The 19072-nt window shown below is 49.6% G+C and overlaps 1 protein-coding gene across 9 annotated transcripts in view; it reads left to right on the forward strand.

The window, feature by feature from the left end:
- Positions 1-19072, forward strand: part of RC3H1 (ring finger and CCCH-type domains 1) — an 828931-nt gene that overhangs the window by 686686 nt on the left and 123173 nt on the right. The gene's annotated exons all lie outside the window — the stretch shown is intronic.

Raw genomic sequence — 19072 nt, forward strand, 5'->3', positions numbered from 1 at the left:
CCTGCTGGGGTTTGAGGAGCTTCTGCTTCTTTCCGTTTTCATACCCTTCTGATCTCTTGTCTTTATGTTCTGTTGTGCTATTTCAGTCTCCTTTTAACTTCTGCCCCTTAAAATATTTACACTTCTTTCTGTGTCTATCATTTTAATCTCCATTTGACATTGGCGAGTCAGTGTTCTTCTTGTGCTTACTTGATGGTGTAGATAGTCACACTCAGTATCATTTTGTGTGATATGAAAATGTTAAGCTTTTCATTGTGCTGAATATAGAGATAAACTGATGTCCCCAGGACCTTGGTCTTTACTTGGCCCTCCTCTGCTTGCCAGCGTCTGTAGCCTCTTTGCCAAAGCGGAATTGAACCAGTCACAGGTGTATCCATGAGATCAAGTACTTTGTTAATGTTCGATTGCCTAATAAATAAGGGGCCAGGTGTGAGCAGTACTCTTAACAGTGTTCAGGCAGTATGGTGTTACCTGCCTTACCACTTCAGCCGTGCCCTCTGTGACATGTTCTAGCATGTCCTACCACTTTCATCCTTGCCCTCTACGTAACCATATTAACCTAATGTACAAAGTAAAGATAGAGTTCTCTTCCAGGGGATCCTAATCGATAGTCATAAGCACTAGAATATTCCCGCCCATGCGCTGGACCCCGTAAACACAATCCTATATGTGCTCCACATATATGTATCTATATATATATAAATATATATTTTATGGATGACATTATGTCCTTCACGTTTTGTTGTGTGGAATAAATATCCTGCCTTCACGTGAAAAAAGACTTGCTGCCTTTCTTTGCTCTTTTGATGCTGTGGGTGCTTAAAAAGTCATTTGGAAGAGGTCCTTACCTGGCTGTCCTCACCGTGGAATGGTTAGCAGGAACATTGTTGTATATATTATATATATATATATATATATATATATATATATATCCATATCCAGTCCAAACATGCTCCAATCAAGGAAGGCACTGACACCGTGAATTTCTTCTCAAGTAAGATTTATTCCATATGTTGCTGCTCAGACTCGTTTCGGCGGAAGCCTCCGCCTTGCTCACTACATCTGGTCAGTATGACCAATGCAATTATATACACACATTCCAACACTCTCACTGTGGCTGGTTACTGGTTGCTACGGTGACCATTGCCATGACGCTGTCATAGATGGACATAGAGTTCAACCTTCACTCCTCAAGTCCTAGTCACTGGTACATTATTCAAGATGCATTGTTCAATTATTTTAACTTCATTAGGAAAAAATTGTAAAGGCTTACATATTGTCCTACGTGTATAACATTCCAAATTTGTGACATTTAAAGTAGCATGCATCAAAAAATGAAAAACAGCTAAAAAAAATTCTATTCATTGTTCAAAGGCTGATCGTGAATTGTGCAATAAAGTGTTACGTCAGCTACCAGGGTAGGGACACAGCACTCACGAATGACTTCATTGCTATGATTCTGACAGTGCTCTGTGTAATTGAACTGACACACCTGGGTAACTGAATGCAAGGAAACCCCGGGCTTACGATTGTTTACTCGTGCTCACCGGTAGCCACCCCAAAATTTCCACAGACTTGCGAGCCTCATGTCCGTGGACGTGTATTAGTGCCACATGCTGCATATCTTAATCATACTGCATGTCATTCCTAGCATGTTTGGTGCCTCTTGGGCGCTTGTGCAGGCCTCATCTCCAAGTGGAGTAATGCAATTCCCAGCTAATGCAACAGTAAAATATCATGACATAGTGTCTATGCAATATGTGGCCAAGTTGGTTTCAGACCTTTCGAGTGGTTACTCTGTTTATAAGCCTCGTCTACAAATGGAGTCATGCAGTGACCAGCTAATCCATCAGTAAAGTGTCCGGACATAGTTTCTGATAGATACATCTGTCGTGTGGATTCCTCACCTTGTGAATATCCCCCTTGCGCCAGCAACGTTCGGAAAATTCTTCGTAGCACGCCGGCGTGGACGACTTCATAGGAGCACGGGATCGCGCGCGACTCCGTCTGACGTCACCGACTCCATATAAGGCCCACGTCGGCGTGATGACGTCAGTTCCCTTTTTTCCGCGTCGTCGACGCTAACGGTTTCTGGGATCTTCTGCGATACTTTTGTATCTTCTCTGTTTAGCTGTTACAGTTTCTCTGTTGAAATTCACTTCTTCGCTGAGGATGTCGTCGAGGAAGACAGGTTTCAAACAATGTGGTTCCTGTTCCCGGATGATGTCGATCACCGACCCGCATTCCGACTGTCTGTGGTGTCTTGGTTCGGGTTACGATGTTAAGAACTGTCGTTCCTGTGACAAGATGAACCCCAAAGCCTTGCGAGAGCGGGAGGCGAAGCTTCTGCTTGCAAAGGTGAAGGAAAGAGAAGCCGGAAGGTCTTCGAGGTCGGTGTCCAGGCGCTCGAAGTCGAGACAGCTGTCGCGGTCGAAGTCGAGGTCGGCTTCGAGGGCCAAGGCGAGGTCGAGAGAGAGATCAAGGTCCGGAGAGAGGTCTAGGTCCAGAGGGAGGTCGAGGTCCGGATCCAAGTCGGCCTCGGGCCATGCTTCGAGCTCCTCGAGAAAGAAGCATAAGAGGAGTAAACATCACTCCAGACACCATTCTGGCAAGGAGTCTTCGGATTCGAGGAAGAAGTCTCGTAAACATCACAAGGACTTCGTGTCTCCTTCTCCGGCTCGGTCTCACGTTGGTTCTCCAGTTCAGGAGCCGGAACAGGATCTGGAGTCGCACCATTCATCGGTGCATGAAGAAGAGGTTCCTCGAGCACCGACTCCGGTTGTGGAGCCTGAAGAACAAGAGGGCCAGGGTGCGCCTTTGCCGGATCAGCCTCCTTCGGAGCGGCCGTTGGGTTCGTACCCACCCTTTCCAGGTCCAGGTCAGGATCCCTCGCAGTTTTTAAACGCCATGTTTGGAGTTTACTCGAGGGCAATGTATCCCACTGGTGCGCCTGTTGGTCCCATGGGTCCTTTGTCTTTAAATTTGGGTGCGCCCCAGGCTTATGCCCCGGCCCCCTTTATGCCGTTTATGCCGACGCCTTGTACTCCTTGGCTCGGTACGGCGCCGCCGAGGTCGTCGACTTCGCTTGCGGCTTCGCCGACTCCGGATCGGCTTCGTGGTGATTCGGATCGTGGTGCTTCCCGTCCTCCGGCTCCTCGCTCGACGTCGGCTCTGGCGCCGTCTGAGTCGTTGCCGGATCCATCGACTTCGGTCCGCATGGAATGGTCGAGGCGCAGGGCTCAACGCCTCTTGGAGAAGGAGTATATGGACTCCGAGGTTGAGGAAGGAGAGTTGCAAGATCAGGGGGATTGTTTTGAGGACCTTCAAAACGCAAGTGGCCTGGAACTTTCTCCTGAGTGGGGTTTGCCATTCGTTTCAGATACTCCATCTAAGGACTTGGCACCCTATCATGTTGTTATTAGGAAGGCTGCAGAATTGCTAGGCTTGACTTTGCTCACAGTTGAATACAAGCCCAACATCCTTACGGAAGTTTTGCATTCGTCTTCTTCAATTGTGGAGCCTACACTTCCTTTTACAGAGGCATTGACTGAACCAATAAAGGAGGTCTGGAAGAGACCTTTGTCTGCTCCTGCGGTTTCCAGGTCAGTGGCAAGGCGTTACAGGGTGGCTCCTGATGACCCTGAATTTCTTTCCTCGCATCCTGCTCCGGAGAGTCTGGTAGTGCAGGCCGCCTGTTCCAGAAGGGCTGCGGGCTCTTTCCCTCAGGTGCCGGCAGACAAGGACTCTTAAGAAGTTGGACCAGTCTGCTAAAAAGATTTTCTCCTCGGGTAGCATGGCCTTGAAGTCCACCAATGCTACTTGCCTTTTGGGGAGATACGTTCATGCGTTGATGGACTCTGTTAAACAACTTTCTCCTAAGCTTCCGGAGGACGATAGGAAGAACTTTAACGAGGTGGTTGCTGATACTCAGGCTGCAGCTCGTATGGTTATACAGAGTGGTATGGACGCGGTGGACTCTGTTGCCAGGATTATGGGCTCTACTGTTGCAACAAGAAGGGCCGCATGGCTTAAATCCTCCGATTTTTCTTCAGATGTTCAGTCTACATTGTTGGACTTGCCTTTTGATGGGACAGGCCTCTTTGGCAAGAAGGCTGACGTAGCTCTGGAGAGATTCAAAGACAGCCGAGCTACGGCGAAATCATTGGGCCTTCAGTCAAGGGGCTCTGCGACTAGGAAGTTCAGGGGTTTTGGCAGATCCAATTTTCGTCCCTACAACCAAGGACAGCAGCAGCAGCAGCGTCAGAATCCTCTGTATAAATCCTACAGAGGAAAGCAAAGGGGCCGTGGTCGTGGACGCCAGGCCTCCTCCTCCTCCTCCTCTTCCTCTAATAATCAACCCCCTCCCCCTGCAGCAAAGCAGCCCTAGATCCGCCATTCTGGATCATTTGGCTCCGGTGGGGGGTCGGCTTACTCATTTTCTACGGGATTGGGAATCGGTTACATCAGATCTTTGGGTTCTCAATCTCGTAGAAAATGGGTATGCTCTTCCTTTCCAGGAGTTCCCTCCCAATTACCCTCCTTGCCAGGGTTTTTGTTCGGAGGACCACCTTGTTCGCCTACAGGAAGAAGTCCTGGCTTTGTTCAAAAAGGGTGCGATAGAGGTGGTTCCAGAGCAGGAAAGGGGTCAGGGGTGCTACTCCCGGTATTTCCTGATATCCAAGAAGGATGGCAGGTTACGTCCAATCCTGGACCTCAGGATTTTGAATCTCTATCTCAAGCAGGAGAAATTCAAAATGCTCACTCTTGCGCAGGTTCTTTAAGCGCTGTTGGAAGAAGACTGGATGGTGTTAATCGACTTGCAGGATGCGTATTTTCACATCCCAATCCTGAAGTCGCACAGGAAGTATCTCCGTTTTACGGTGGGATCGCAACACTACCAGTTTGCGGTCCTTCCGTTTGGTCTTACTACTGCGCCTCGAGTTTTCACCAAGGTGATGGCAGTGGTGGCGGCACATATCAGGAGGTCGGGGATACCTGTATTCCCGTATCTGGACGACTGGCTGATCAAAGCGGAGTCGCCCGAGAGAGTGCTTCATCACCTGCAAGAGACATCGCAGCTGTTGTTCAGGTTGGGTTTTTCGATAAACGTGCCCAAATCTCACCTGGTGCCCTCCCAGCGCAACCTGTTCATAGGTGCGGTACTGGACACTACTGTATGTCGTGCATTCCCTCCTCCGCAAAGGATTCGCGACATTCAGGAAATGATTCCTTTATTTCACAATGGAGCGGTTGTTCCGGTCCTGAAGGTCCTTCGCCTGCTCGGTCTGATGGCTTCTTGCATTCTCCTGGTCAACCATGCACGCTTTCACATGAGGGCACTCCAGTGGTGCCTCCGCAGGCAGTGGTATCAACACAACGGAGATCTCGGGGAGTCAGTGAAGATCTCCAGAGAAACTGCGGCGGATCTGTCTTGGTGGGGCGTGGAAGGCAATCTGTCACAAAGAAAGCCTTTTCAGCTTCCTCCATCGGTGGCCACGGTGATAACGGATGCATCCACTCTAGGGTGGGGTGCTCATCTGGGGGATCTGGAGGTCAAGGGTCTTTGGTCTCCGGAGGAAAGGTTGCTTCACATCAACCTTCTAGAATTGCGGGCCATACGTCTGGCGCTCAAGGCGTTCCTCCCTTCCCTTCGCGGTCGGTCGGTCCAGGTCCTGACGGACAATACGACCGCGATGTGGTACATCAACAAGCAGGGAGGAGTAGGGTCGTGGTGTCTTTGCAAAGAGTCTCTGCGTCTCTGGTCCGTGGTTCAGGACCACCAGATTTGTCTGATGGCGAATCATCAGGCCGGAGTCCTGAACGTACGTGCGGACATTCTCAGTCGGCAGTTTTCAGCCGACCACGAGTGGAGGCTTCACCCGGAGGTTGTTCGCAACATCTTTCAGATGTGGGGGACTCCTCGGGTGGATCTGTTCGCCACTTGCGAGAATGCTCACTGCCCGTCATTCTGCAGTCTCCAGTATCCGATGCAAGGAGCATTGGGGGACGCGTTTCAGTTGAGCTGGGGAGGTCAGCTCCTTTACGCGTTTCCTCCCATACCCTTGATTCCTCGGGTTCTGAGAAAGATTCGCCAAGACCGGGCCAAAGTCATATTGGTCGCCCCGGATTGGCCAAGAAGGGTGTGGTACACAGATCTTCTCCACCTCTCCTCTCACCCGCCGCTCCGTCTCCCTCTCAGGGCAGACCTCCTCTCTCAGATGGAGGGGCAGGTTCTACACCCCCACCTCCAGACATTACACCTTCATGCCTGGAGATTGAACGGGGCAATCTGAATTCTTTCTCTCTCCCTCACGAGGTGGTGGATGTCATTCTTTCTGCCTGGCGCGACTCCACCAAGTCCATCTATTCGTATAGGTGGACTAAGTTTGTATCTTGGTGTAGGGAGAGGGATGTTGACCCGTTAAAGGCTCATTTGTCTGATATCTTGTTGTTTGCTCTTTCTCTGGCACGGCAAGGGTTTGCTGTTGCCACTGTCAAAGGTTACCTTTCAGCCTTATCGGCATTTCTCTGTTTGCCTGATCAGCCCTCTCTTTTTAAATCTCCTGTGGTTTTGAGGTTTTTGAAGGGACTCGCTAATAGGTTCCCTCCTTCTCCCTTCATTGTGCCTCATTGGGACTTGAATCTTGTGTTAACCTATCTGATGGGTTCGCCGTTTGAACCCTTACACAAGTGTCCAATGAGGCTTCTTTCTTTTAAAACGGTCTTCTTAGTTGCAATTACCTGGGCAAGGAGGGTAAGTGAGCTTCAGGCTCTTAGTTCCAAGCCCCCGTTTTTGTCCATCCATGCTGAAAGAATGGTTCTCAGGACCAGGGCTGCTTTTCTGCCTAAGGTGGTTACTCCCTTCCACCTAGGTCAATCCATTACCCTTCCTACCTTTTATCCTCCCCCACACCCTTCCAAGGAGGAGGAGAGGCTTCATCGCCTGGACCCGAAGAGAGCGGTTAGCTTCTATCTTGATAGGACTAAAGACTATCGAATAGACGATCAGCTCTTCGTGGGTTTTGCTGGCTGCAAGAAGGGCAGAGCGGTGTACAAGCGCACACTTTCCAGATGGATTATCCTGTGCATCAAGATTTGCTACTCTCTGGCGGGTAAGGACCCTCCTGAGGGTATTAGAGCTCATTCAACTAGAGCGAAGTCTGCTACTTCTGCATTGTCTAGAGGTGTTCCAGTTGAGGACATTTGCAGGGCCGCGACTTGGGCCTCCCTCCACACTTTTGCGAAGCACTACTGCTTGGATGCTGAGGTGAGGAGGGACGGCCACTTCGCGCGCTCTGTTCTCCAAGATTTCCTGGTGTAGCAGAGTGGACACCCTCCTCCGGGAGTGGGGACTGCTGTGGGACTCTATTCACAAGGTGAGGAATCCACACGGCAGATGTATCTATCAGAAGAACAAGTTACTTACCTTCGGTAACGCTTTTTCTGGTTGATACAATATCTGCCTGTGGATTCCTCACTGGCCCACTCGCCTCCCCGTTGTCCACTCTGCTATACCTGGGTTCATGTGCTAATGTAATTATGGTTTTGTATTTCTGATTTTGTATAGTTTTGCACTTTAATTGCTTTTGATTTGCATGTACTGTGTACATTGTGTATATATATATATATATATATATATATATATATATATATATATATATATGTATATATATATATATATATATGTATAAGTACTCGTTGGTCCGTCCGGGTGCCTCGAAGGCACGGAAAAAAGGGCGGAACTGACGTCATCACGCCGACGTGGGCCTTATATGGAGTTGGTGACGTCAGACGGAGTCGCGCGCAATGCCGTGCTCCTATGACGTCGTCCACGCCGGCGTGCTACGAAGAATTTTCCGAACGTTGCTGGCGCAAGGGGGATATTCACAAGGTGAGGAATCCACAGGCAGATATTGTATCTACCAGAAAAAGCGTTACCGAAGGTAAGTAACTTGTTCGTCTATGCTATAAGTGGCCAAGTTGTTTTTAGACCTTGCAAAGCCATTACGGTTCTTATGCTAAATAATATCTAACATGTTTGACAGTTACCCAACATTTTATGTGTCATTATTCGCCAAGTGTGTGTCGTCTCCCTACTGAAATGTGCCTATATTGTGTTGGTGTGTGTAGATAACTAAATAAATGGGTCTTACCAAATTACATACATAAAGTGATTTAACAGATGTTACAGGAGTGGTTCAAGGTTAGGGACAAACTACGCTGGACTAAAGGTGTACGTTCAGAGCTTCATCTGCATTCAGACCTTTTGGGATCTTGGAATCTAACAGAATAATGTATCTGGATTCCAACCGCCTCAAGGCTAGTCTGCGGTTCCCTCCCCTGATATTTTTGGGTACATTATCGATGACAAAATATGACAGATCTTTGATGTTCCCTGCATGATGTGTATTGATGTGCCTGGCCACCGGGTATTTCTGATAGATACATCTGCCGTGTGGATTCCTCACCTTGTGAATATCCCCTTGCGCCAGCAACATTCGCAAATTCTTTTCGTAGCTTCGCGCCGATGTGGACATGGACGTCATAGAGGCACGGCATCGCTCGCGACTCCGCTGACGTCACAGACGCCTATAATAGGCCCACGCTGGCGTGATGACATCAGTTCCCTTTTTTCCGCGTCGTCGACGCTAACGGTTTTCTAGGGATCGTCCGTAGCTTTCTCAGTAACTTTGTTACTTTGCTTTGTTAATATTTCGGTATCTTCTCATTCGACATGTCTTCGAAGAAGACTGGTTTTAAGGCCTGTGGGGAATGCGGAAAGGCTATGTCCATTACGGACCCGCATGAATGCTGTTTGTGGTGTCTTAGCTCCGACCACGACATCGAAGACTGCACTTCCTGCAGGTAGATGACTCCTAAAGCCCTCCGGGAGAGAGAAGCTAAGCTTATTGTTGCAAAGCTTAAAGGAAGTAAGGAGAAGAAAGACGCTCGAGGTCGCGTTCGGATTCGTCCTCGGCCCATGCTTCGAGGTCTTCGAAAAAGAAGCATAGGAAAAGATCTCATGAATCCAAGAAAGATTCGGGTTCTAAGCCGAAGTCGCAGGTGAAGCTGGTAGAGAGAGAAGTGGTGTCTTCGGCTTCGGAAGAGCATGACGCCGGAGGTGCGTCGCATGCGAATTCACCTGGTTCGCCGAAGCGGACGGCGGTTCCATCCCCGGATCCAGCACGTTCTCCGGATCGGGAAGATGAAGGTGAGGACCAGACAGTTGGAGGGGGTGAGGCTCCGTTGCCCGAAGGTCTGTCGACTCCGGTGCACCAGCCTGAAGAGGAGGTCGACGTCGTATCGACTCCGCGCCCTCGAGATCCACCTGAGGGTTCGTTTCCAGCCTTCACGGCTCCAGGTCAGGATCCGTCGCATTTTCTAAATGCGATGTATGGTATCTACTCCAGGGCTATGTACCCCTCTGGGATGCCTGTTGGTCCCACGGGTCCGATGGCATTTGGACTGGGTGTCCCCCAAACCTATGCCCCTGCGCCCTTTATGCCGGCTCCGGCGCCGCATTGGCATCTTCCGACGCCGGCGAGGCCTTCGTCTCCGAAGCCATCGACGCCGAAGTAGTCTACTCCGAATCCTTCGACGCCGGTTCCATCATCTCTGATGCCGCATCCAGATGGACGTCGTGGAAGTCTTCCTCGCCCGGCGTCGTGCTCGGCGCCAGCTCCGACGTCAGTGGAGTCGACCGTGGATCCGACGGCTTCGAGGGTGAAGCTCAGGTCGAGGCGTGAAGCCCAGAGACTGATGGGTGAAGAGAGCTATCGTGAGGAGTATTTGGAGGAGGGTGAGCTACAGGATCCTGATGATCCTTATGAGGATCTTTCGGTGGCTAGTGGTCTTGAACTGTCCCCTGAGTGGGATTTGGTTTCAGTATCAGACGAACCCTCTAAAGATGTGGCTCCTTACCATGTTGTGATTAAAAAAGCAGCAAATTTGTTGAACATTGCATTACCTACTGCTGAGTTCAAGTCAAATCTACTCACGGAAGTTCTTCACTCTCCTTCTTCGGTGACTGAACCATTGCTGCCCTTTAATGATGCTCTAAGAGATCCTATTTTAGAGGTTTGGAAGGAACCTTTATCAACTCCAGCTGTGTCTAGAGCTGTTGCCAGGAGGTACAGGACTGCACCAGATGACCCAGAATTTTTATCTATACACCCTCTTCCTGAGAGTTTGGTGGTACAGGCTGCCTGTTCCCAGACGATCATCAGGGGCTTTTCCTCAAGTACCGGCAGAAAAGGAGTCAAGAAAACAGGATCAGGCTGCTAAAAAGATTTTCTCCTCTGCTAGTATGGCGCTTAAGTCCACAAATGCGACCTGCCTGATGGGTCGTTATGTTCACGCCCTTATGGATACTGTTAAACAGTTGGTACCCAAATTACCTGAGGAGGATAGAAAGGACTTCCGGGAAGTTATCTCTGATACACAGGCTGCAGCAAGGCAGGTGATTCAGAGTGGGTTAGACACAGCGTATTCTGTGGCGAGGATCATGGGCTCTTCTGTAGCTACGAGGAGAGCTGCATGGCTGAAGTCTAGTGAGTTTTCAACAGATGTCCAATATACATTGTTGGGTCTCCCTTTTGATGGTTCTGGCTTGTTTGGCAAGAAAGCAGACGCTGCTTTAGAGCGTTTTAAGGACAGCAGAGCAACAGCCAAGTCATTGGGCCTTCAAACCAGGGCTACTTTTGGACGGCGTACTAGAGGTTTTAGCAGATCTTCCTTTCGATCCTACAAATCTGCGCAACAGCAGCAGCAAAACACGCTGTACAGGTCTTATAGGGGCAAAAAAAGAGGACGTTCTCGAGGTCGTCAATCCTCCTCCTCCTCCTCCTCCTCCTCCTCTTCCCCTTCCCAGCCCCCTGCCAACGCAGCAAAGCAGCCCTAGATCCGCCATTCCGGATCATGTGGGCCCAGTGGGGGGGCCGGCTTACCCATTTCCTTCGAGATTGGGAATTGATAACATCGGATCTTTGGGTTCTCAATCTCGTGGGGAATGGGTATGCTCTTCCCTTTCGGGAGTTTCCCCCAAATTACCCTCCTTGCCAGGGTTATTGTTCGGAGGACCACCTGCTTCTCCTGCAGGAAGTAGTTCTGGCACTTTTCAGAAAGGGTGCGATAGAGGTGGTTCCGGAGCAGGAAAGGGGTCAGGGGTGCTACTCCTGTTATTTCCTGATCCCCAAGAAGGATGGCAGGTTACGGCCAATTCTGGATCTCAGGATTTTGAACCTTTTCCTGAAACAGGAAAAGTTCAAGATGCTCACCCATGCAAAGGTTCTTCAAGCGCTGTTGGAAGAGGACTGGATTGTGTCGATCGACTTGCAGGATGCGTATTTTCATATTCCCATCTTGAAGTCACACAGAAAGTATCTCCGTTTTACGGTTGGGTCGCAGCACTACCAGTTTGCGGTCCTTCCATTTAGTCTTACTACTGCGCCTCGAGTCTTCACCAAGGTGATGGCAGTGGTGGCAGCTCATCTCAGAAGGTCGGGGATTCCGATATTACCGTATCTGGACGACTGGCTGATCAAGGCGGAGTCGCCAGAGAAGGTGCTCCATCATCTGCAAGTGACAACTCAGTTGTTGCACAGGTTGGGTTTTTCGATAAATGTACCCAAGTCTCACCTGGTGCCCTCCCAGCGCAACCTGTTCATAGGTGCGGTACTGGACACTACTGTATGTCGTGCATTCCCTCCTCCTCAAAGGTTTTGGACATACAGGAAATGATTCCTTTATTTTTCAATGGAGCGGTTGTTCCAGTCCTGAAGGTCCTTCGCCTGCTCGGTCTTATGGCTTCTTGCATTCTATTGGTCAACCATGCACGCTGGCACATGAGGGCGCTCCAGTGGTGCCTCCGCAGTCAGTGGTATCAGCACAACGGAGATCTCAGGGAGTCAGTGAGGATCTCCAGAGAAGCTGCGGCGGATCTGTCTTGGTGGAGCGTGGAAGGCAATCTGTCGCAAGGAAAGCCTTTTCAACTTCCTCCATCGGTGGCCACGGTAATAACGGATGCATCCACTCTAGGGTGGGGTGCTCATCTGGGGGATCTGGAGGTCAAGGGTCTTTGGTCTCCGGAGGAAAGGTTGCTTCATATCAACCTTCTAGAGTTGCGGGCGATACGTCTGGCGCTCAAGGCCTTCCTCCCTTCCCTTCGTGGTCGGTCGGTTCATGTCCTTACGGACAACACGACCGCGATGTGGTACATCAACAAGCAGGGCGGAGTGGGGTCGCAGTGTCTCTGCAGAGAGGCTCTGCGTCTCTGGTCCTGGGTTCAGGACCATCAGATTTGTCTGATGGCAAATCATCTGGCCGAAGTTCAGAACGTTCGTGCAGACAGTCTCAGTCGGCAGTTTTCGGCCGACCACGAGTGGAGGCTTCATCCGGAGGTGGTTTGTCACGTCTTTCGGACGTGGGGGACTCCTCAGGTGGACATTTTTGCCACTCTGGAGAATGCTCACTGCCCGTTATTCTGCAGTCTCCAGTATCCGATGCAAGGAGCCTTGGGGGACGCGTTTCAGTTGAGTTTGGAAGGACGACTCCTTTACGCGTTTCCTCCCATACCTTTGATTCCTCGGGTTCTGAGGAAAATTCGCCAAGACCGGGCCCAAGTCATATTGGTCACCCCGGATTGGCCAAGAAGGGTGTGGTACTCAGACCTTCTCCACCTCTCCTCTCACCCGCTGCTCCATCTCCCTTTCAGGGCAGATCTCCTCTCCCAGATGGAGGGGCAGGTTCTACACCCCCACCTCCAGACCTTACACCTTCATGCCTGGATATTGAACGGGGCAACCTGAATTCTTTTTCTCTCCCGCCTGACGTGGTGGATGTCCTCTTATCAGCCAGGCGTGACTCCAATAAGTCCATCTATTCTTATAGGTGGTCGAAATTTGTCTCTTGGTGTGGGGAGAAATCTGTAGACCCTTTGAGTGCCCACTTATCTGATGTTCTTCAGTTTGCCCTATCTCTGGCGCAACAGGGGCTTGCTGTTGCCACAGTGAAGGGTTATCTTTCAGCGCTGTTGGCATTTCTCTGCCTGCCCGACCAGCCTTCTCTTTTTAAATCTCCTGTGGTTTTGAGGTTTTTGAAGGGCCTCACGAATAAGTTCCCTCCTACACCTTTTATTGTGCCTCAGTGGGACTTAAATCTTGTTTTGACCTTTCTGATGGGTGCTCCCTTTGAGCCTCTTCACAAATGTCCTATGAGGCTTTTGACTCTTAAGACAGTTTTCCTCGTTGCGATTACCTCGGCAAGGAGGGTAAGTGAGCTTCAAGCTCTTAGTTCTAAGCCCCCTTTCTTGTCCATTCATGCTGATCGAATGGTTCTTAGGACCAGGGCTGCTTTTCTGCCTAAGGTGGTGACTCCTTTCCACCTTGGTCAATCTGTTACCCTCCCTACCATTTATCCTCCCCCACACCCTTCCAAGGAGGAGGAGAGGTTACACAGTCTGGACCCCAAGAGGCCGGTGTCTTTTTACCTGGACAGGACTAAAGACTGTCGGTTGGATGACCAGCTCTTCATTGGTTTTGCTGGCTGCAAGAGAGGAAGAGCGGTCCATAAAAGAACTTTATCGAGATGGATCGTCCTCTGTATAAAGATCTGCTACTCTTTGGCCGGTAAGGATCCTCCAGAGGGTATAAGGGCTCATTCTACTAGAGTTAAGTCGTCAACCTCTGCTTTGGCTAGATGTGTTCCTGTAGAGGATATTTGTAGGGCGGCTACTTGGTCTTCACTCCACACTTTCGCGAAGCATTCCTGCTTGGATTCCGAAGTGAGGAGGGACGGTCATTTTGCTTGCTCTGTTCTTCAGGATTTCCTGGTCTAGAAGAGTGGACACCCTCCTCCGGGAGTGGGGACTGCTGTGGGACTCTATTCACAAGGTGAGGAATCCACACGGCAGATGTATCTATCAGAAGAACAAGTTACTTACCTTCGGTAACGCTTTTTCTGGTAGATACAATATCTGCCTGTGGATTCCTCACTGACCCACCCTCCTCCCCTTTGTCCACTCTTCTAGGTCAGTGTTTCTATAATGTTTAATTTTATTGTCAAGGAGTTGTTTATTTCAAATGTTTAATTGCATTTGCTTCACACTGTGTGTGTTACCTTGATATCTGTACTGTGTATGTTTCTACTGTCATTGGTCCGTCCGTGTGCCTCGAAGGCACGGAAAAAAGGGCGGAACTGATGTCATCACGCCGGCGTGGGCCTATTATAGGCGTCGGTGACGTCAGCGGAGTCGCGAGCGATGCCGTGCCTCTATGACGTCCATGTCCACGTCGGCGCGAAGCTACGAAAAGAATTTTCGAATGTTGCTGGCGCAAGGGGATATTCACAAGGTGAGGAATCCACAGGCAGATATTGTATCTACCAGAAAAAGCGTTACCGAAGGTAAGTAACTTGTTCGTTTGGTCTTCATTGCTTATGGCCCTGAGGTGCTGTAGGATACGGATGTGTGCTTGTTCGATAGTGCTTCCCACATAACGTTTCCCACAACTACAGGAAAGGACGTATTCTGCGTATTCGGTTTTACACGAATAGCTGCCCCTTATGGTGTATGGTTTGTTTCTGAAAGGTACTTTTACTTCGTTAGTGTTCACACCATACTTACAAGCTTTGCATTTTACGCACTTTTTAAAACCCTTTTGTGTTGGTAGCCATGTTGTGGGCTTGGCAATCGATGGGGCATTACAAACCAACTGGCTCCTCATGGATTTAGCCTTCCTGGATGTAATTAGGGGTGTATTGCCACATAAAGGTCCTATCACAGGGTCATTGCGTATTAGGGGCCAGTGTTTGTGCATGATCTTCCTTACATTGGTGTGAAAAGTGTTGTATCCTGTAATCATTCTTGGGATATTTGATGACACCTTCCCTGTCTGTTTGTGAGTCAGTGTGGTTGTCTGTTCCTTCGGGAAGAGCAGATCTTTTCTGTTTATATTTTTACATTTGACTTCTGCCTTCTCCAAAGTTTGTGGACTATATCCTCTTTTACTTAGTCTAGTAAAAAGGTTGGCTTTTGCCTCGCTGACACCTTGCGCTGTACTACAATTACTGGTCATGCGTAGGCACTCTTTAAGTTTAGTTGGGTGAAAACTTAGTGCATGAAGCACGGCATTCAGTTCCTCTCCATGCTTCCGAGTGTCATGGACCAGGGGAGGGAGGCGTTCAAAGACCCAGCGACCTGCAGGTCTGTCACACCTAGGACAGAGAAAAAATACAAACACCCCTCTCAGGATCATCCCTTTATCTAGGGATCTGTCACGACGGACTCTATTATTGTGGCAACAGCCAGGAAGAGGGCAAACGTCCCAACAACATCAGGCCCACCACCAAACAAAGAAAGTAGGAGGATGGACCTAACTGGGAGAAAAATACACTGGCGCATGGCGAACTCCAATGCCCTACTGAACAGACACCAGTACCAGCACTGGGACAAGATGGGACAACTGCTCAAGCACCTCCCTGATGAATACCAGCAAAGGGCATCACACCTGGTGGAGGAGGGGAAAAATATAGCAAATGCTTGCCTGAAAACGGCCTTGGATGGGGCTAAGACATCCAGCAGACTTATGATGATAGGAATCACAAAAAGAAGGCATGCCTGGCTCAGGATCTCAGGCTTCAAGCCGGAAGTACAGAACAATATTCTGAGCACTCCTTTCAATCGAGAGACACTGTTCGGGGCACCGGTGGATGAGAAAGTCACCCAGTTCAAGAAAGAAAATGAAACTGCAAGGTCCATGGGGGCCTCACAATTCAGAGGGATGAGAAGGTGTAACCCGACACGGAGACAAAACGGAAGGGGAGGAAACAGGCTGGGAACGTCCCACCAGACTTTCCAGCAGACACACTAGGGTGAAAATCTATCTCAGCAGGGACAGCTAAAGCAAACCTGGCAGTACCAGCCTCTGGCCAGTCCTTTCGCTGGAGGGCGAATGGACGGGGGCAAACAAGAAGAGGGGGCCAACAACCCACCTCAAAGTGACTCCGTCACGCAAAGCGTGCCCACCCACACAACCCCTCCTAAGGTCAACAAGAGGGGGTTACACGGACCAAACATCGCCGAACATGTAACACCAGTAGGCGGCAGGCTAAGACACTTCCTCCAGGAGTGGAAGAAGAAAACTACAGACAAATGGATACTCAACATCATACAGTTCGGATACTGCATAGAACTGGAAAAGAAACCACCAAACAGAAAACCAAAAAGGAAGGTGCATTCAGGAAAAGAACTAGCGCTACTCCTAGAGGAATCACAAGAACTCCTCCGAAAGGAGGCCATCGAACCAGTTCCATTAAGAGAAAGGATCAAGGGAGTGTACTCAAACTATTACCTAGTTCCAAAAGTGGACGAAATGCTAAGGCCCATCCTGGACCTAAGGTTCATAAACAAATACACAAAGACACAAAAGTTCAAAATGATTTCCCTACAAGAGGTCATTCCTCAGATAAGGGACGGAGACTTCATGCCCACCATAGACCTCAAAGATGCCTATCTGCACATTCCCATGAACAGGCAGCACAAATATCTAGTAAGATTTACCATCAACTAAGAACACCACCAGTTCACAGCCCTAGCCTTCGGACTAAAGTACGCACCAATGGTGTTCACCAAATGTCTCGCAGCCGTGGCAGCGTACCTGCGCAGGGAAGGGATTCATGTATACTCTTATTATCTTGACGACTGGCTAATAAAAGCAAGTTCACACAGGGCATGCAAGAAACGCGCACAGCGGGTCACAGAAACACTGACAGACATGGGTTTCTCCATACACTGGGGGGAAATCTTCAATGGAACCAGAGCAAGTGAAGATCTTCCTGGGGGCACAGATCAACACCATAAAGCGCAAGGTGTTCCCCAGCGACAAGAGAACACTGGCCCTGCTGAAGGAGACACGCCGCTACCAGAAGGGGCGAGCTCTGACAGTGAGGACAGCAAGCAAGATCATGGGAATGATGGCATTCTGCATACACCTGGTCCACAATGTACGGCTCCACATGAGACCATTCCAGGAATTGCTGCAACAACAAAGGTCACAAGCTACAGGAAGTTGGGAAGATCTAGTGGTTGTAACGCACACAGTGCAGGAGGAGATTACGTGTTGGAACAGGAAGAACATAAGAAAAGGGAAGCCTTTAACACCACCAACCCCAACAGTGACCATCAGATGGGATGGGGAGCACACATGAACAAACTCAGTGAGGGGTCTGTGGACTACAGCAGATGCGGTCAGACACATCAACTACCTGGAACAGAAGACCGTGTTCCTCGCTCTGAAGGCATTCCAGAAACAACTGTACAACCAGAGAGTGTTGATACAAACAGACAACACAACAACGATTTTCTACATCAACAAACGGGGAAGAACACAATCAGTCGCACTATCTTGTGTATCAAGGCCTGTTATTCTATGACTAAAAAGGAACCTCCAGTGGGGCTGCGTGCCCATTCTACCAGGGCTACAGCAGCCTCTACGGCGTTGGGACGGGGTATCCCCTTCCAAGACATAGTTCAGGCTGCCATGTGGGCTTCACTTCATACCTTTACAAAGCATTATTGCCTTGACAGTCTGGTCCGGAGGGACGGCCTATTTGACCGATCTGTTCTCCTTTTCTTTCTGGTGTAATCTTTTTCGCAGACCCACCACCAGGGTTGGTATTGCTGGGGTATCTATTCTAAGTTAAGGAATCTCTCACTAACGTGTCTCTTTCAGAGGCACAAGTTACTACTGGTGTAACGATATATCTGTAAGAGACATTAGTTAGATTCCTTACCGCCCCACCCATCCTCCCCGTACCTGATTACTGGGTTTAATGTCATCTTTTCGGGCCCTAGTTTCCATGCACCAGTGGTCAGTATCGTACATGGCTCTGCGTTCCTGTCGCGTAAAGTTGTGTACAGAACTGACGTCAGTGCGCGTGGGTGCGTCTAAGTAGCTCCTGTGACGTCATCTCGGCGAATACGACGCCAGCAACGCAACTCGAGTCGTATGACTAAGCCTTTCGCCGCGCAGGGATACTGTTGACAAAAGCTTTCTGGATCCAGTCTGACACCTGGGGATATTCTAAAGTAAGGAATCTATCACTAACTAATGTCTCTTACAGATATATCGTTACACAAGTAGTAACTTGTGCTACAGGTAAGTAACTTATCCTTCTCCTCTGTCTAGGAAGATTTGGATGCCGTTGGTGGCTGCGATCAGGGTGGTTTCAATGCTGCGATTGTTGCAGAAGCCGGTTTGGGAGGTGTTAGATAGCTGATTCTACTCCAGATGTCATGAGTTGATTGTTGATGATATTTTTACCAATACCGTCTCTGGTAATGGGAGCAGGGAGATTGGCTGGTAGTTTGATTTCGCTGGGGTTGGAGGAGGGGTCTGACTTGTGTTTCCAGTCCAGGCGTCGGGAATGTTGCGTTGGTGATAGGTGTTGAGTAGGGTGGTGAGTTCCTGGCTGATTCCTTGGTTTCCGAGGTTGAAGATGTGATGCCCGCTTGGGTCTGTGGGAGCTTCGGCGTATCTGTGGAGGAAGTCTGTAGGTGTGGGTTGGGGTTCGAAGTTTCTGTATATGGTTGTGGTCTTGATGTGGAAGAAATGGGTGAGGTTGTCTCACAGCTCCTCTGAGGGAATGATTTTGTTTTCGCTAGCAGCTGGGTTGGAGAATTGCTTGACGATGTTGAAAAGATCATTGGTGGTGTTGGCTCTGGGTTTGATGTGTGCAGCAAGGGTTGTCTTCTTTGTTGCCCTCAGCAGGCGGTGGTGGTGGTTGAAGGAGGCTGCCCTGTCAGAGGTGTCCTTTCTGGCATGCCATCTCCTCTCCAACTGTTTTCTCTGGATGTTACTCTTGAGGAGGACGATGCTATCTGCACAAATGGTGATTCAGGCATTGAAGTTTGTCACTCTGTTAGAGGTTGATGGCAGTAGCAGGATTGGAGGTGTTGAGGGCGTTCGCCCAGCTGGTCTCTATTTTGTTCCACGTCCGGTGGGGGGCGTTGGTCATCCTAGGGTTGGCAGTGCGAGGGCTGGAGATGCTGAAGTGGATGATGGAGAGTTCGGTCCAT

Source organism: Lissotriton vulgaris, chromosome 1_1, assembly GCF_964263255.1.
Source record: "Lissotriton vulgaris chromosome 1_1, aLisVul1.2, whole genome shotgun sequence".
In the NCBI taxonomy this organism is placed as follows: domain Eukaryota; kingdom Metazoa; phylum Chordata; class Amphibia; order Caudata; family Salamandridae; genus Lissotriton; species Lissotriton vulgaris.